Source organism: Rhipicephalus microplus, unplaced genomic scaffold (genome assembly GCF_043290135.1).
Source record: "Rhipicephalus microplus isolate Deutch F79 unplaced genomic scaffold, USDA_Rmic scaffold_232, whole genome shotgun sequence".
Classification (NCBI taxonomy): domain Eukaryota; kingdom Metazoa; phylum Arthropoda; class Arachnida; order Ixodida; family Ixodidae; genus Rhipicephalus; species Rhipicephalus microplus.
In genome coordinates, this window is record NW_027464803.1 from 177,501 (window position 1) to 180,000 (window position 2,500).

Here is a 2,500-nt window from a genome sequence, read left to right on the forward strand (position 1 = left end):
TCCGACTGTTCTGAGTTCGGATTCCCGTCAAAATGAGAGGCGGCCATCTTTGATTGAACACTTCACGCCAAAGGTAGAATAACTCCGGAACGAATCCCCGTAGAGAGACAAAACTGGTATCTATCTGTTTAGCGGAAAACGCCAACAGAGACAGGAAAAGTGCGGCGCCTCTACGCTGCCAAGAACACCTAAAACCGGCAACCTCTACTACCAAGGTTGAGGAACATCTCTGGCGATACCAGAACAAGTTAAAAAGGAGTAACTTTCTTCCAGACGGCAAACAACGGCTTCGAAGGCACAAACCCTTCTCTTGGAACACAGCGTGGAGATTAGGAGAAGATGTTGAAACCCAAGGGGATGAGAACGGAAACCCAGAAACAAGGACTGGAGGGAAGAGGACCTCTACAAACGGCAAACCCAGCAGTGGGGCCTACGTCAAAGGTCCTAAAAAACACAGGAAGCAATGACGACTCTGCAATTACAGACCCCACACAAGGGGCGAAGACAGACAAGATACAGAAGAAGAAGACCAAGAGGGTGGAACAAAAACAAGTGACCAACAAAGAAGAGAAGGCAAAGAAAGAAGAACCACAAGGAGCGATGCCCGCCAAAGCTTCTCTTGAAACAGATTGGTGGAGCCCAACCGAGAATGACCAGGTAGAGGGAGGCAGCCGAGGAACCGAAACCGAAGAAGCTGAAGGAGGAGAGGTCCACCCTCAAACACAAACGGCTGCTAACGAAGGAGCGCTAGACAACTGGGACGAAGACAGAAATTCACAATCGTCACTCCCAACCAGCCGCGGAGAAAAAGGTACAGTTTTGTCTAGACTTTCCAAAGCAGACAAAAACACTATGAGGGCTCTCATTAAAATCTCTACATTGACGGGCGGCGACGAGGCGGTAGCCCAGCAGATTGAAGCGATAATCTCCGAACAAGCTAAATTGAAAAACCTGTTAATGGAACAGGCCCAACAGATTGCGTTCCAAAAAGGCAGGATCGAAGAATTGGAGAAAAGAAGACAAGAAGAACCACTCGAACAAAGGGAAGAGCCAACACAGAGCAACACTCCCGCAACCGAGAGCCGACCAACCTATGCTCTGGTGGTATCTTCCGGAACAATGGAGAAAAAAGAGGTCGCATCGCTTCTGAGGCAGCGGGTGGATCCCCTCGACCTGGGAATCCAAGAAGCAACAATTCGGCCAGGGAGAGAGGGAATTGTCGTGATGACGAAGTCAAAAGAAGACTCAGCTAAGATTCTCCAGTTCATTCAGAAGGACAGAGAACTGAGAAATGTTGAAGCCAAGCTCCCAAAGGAGAACAGGATCCATAAGAAAATAATTGGACTCGAGGATGAAATTGACGAGGTCAATCTCCCAGCCCGAATCGTCAGGCAAAACCGTTTGGTGTGCTCGCCAGAAGACATAACAATAAAGAAGACATGGCCGGGCAAGAGAGGCAAGACAGTGATTCTTGCCCTAAATCGAAGTGCAAACAAAGCAATCGGAAGCCGAACTGCACTGAACATCGGCTGGTCACGATGCCCGATCTTTGACGACATCTTTTGGCCCAGATGCACAAGATGCGCCATGCACGGCCACATTGCTCCCGATTGCGATGGCCCCCAGCGCTGCATTAACTGTGGCCAACGAGGTCACTACCAAAGAGAATGTGAAGCAGAATCGCACTGCAACATCTGCGAGACTGAGGGTCGCACGGAGACAGATCATTCTATGATGTCCAGGGAATGCCCGGTATACATAACAAAGGTACAGGCCGAGAAAGGCAAAATTCTAGCTAGACTAAACTAAGAGTACCCAACACACAGGCACAATGGCGAATAGCACTGAAATACAAATAATACAGGTAAATTTAGGCAGGGCATTTAAGGCAAATCAGTCACTAAACAATTTTCAACAAGAAGAAGAATTCGACATATCTGTACTCCAAGAACCATATTCGCTCAACAACAAAATCATAGGGTTTCCGCTAAAGCATAAAGTTATAGCCAACAACAAAGACCCGAAGACAGCCATCATAATACACAAAGAAAATATAACCGAAAGGCATAAGACTTTCTTTGTCAATCTTTTTAATGCATGCTTAAAGCACGGACATTTTCCTCAAAGATGGAAAGAATCTAAAATTATATTGATTCCAAAAGGAAACGGAGAGGACAAATCCGAGGAAAACAAATATCGCCCAATAGCTATTAACTCGATTTTGGGAAAAATATTAGAAAAGCTCATAAAAGATAGAATCTATTATTTCTTGTTTAAAAATCACCATTTTAACAAAAAACAATTTGGATTTACCCATGGGACATCAACAACCACGGCATTGGAAGAAATAATCAAACGAATAAACCAAGCGAAAATTGATAAGCTAAACAGCATGCTAATAGCACTAGATATTAAAAACGCATTCAATTCTATAAAACCCGAAGTAGTTATTCAGAAATTAGAAGAATATAAGTGTCCCAACAACCTAATAAAACTGGCG

The 2,500-nt window shown here is 45.0% G+C and overlaps 1 pseudogene; it reads left to right on the top strand.

The window, feature by feature from the left end:
- Positions 1-2,500, top strand: part of LOC142792723 (large subunit ribosomal RNA) — a 10,006-nt pseudogene that overhangs the window by 3,713 nt on the left and 3,793 nt on the right.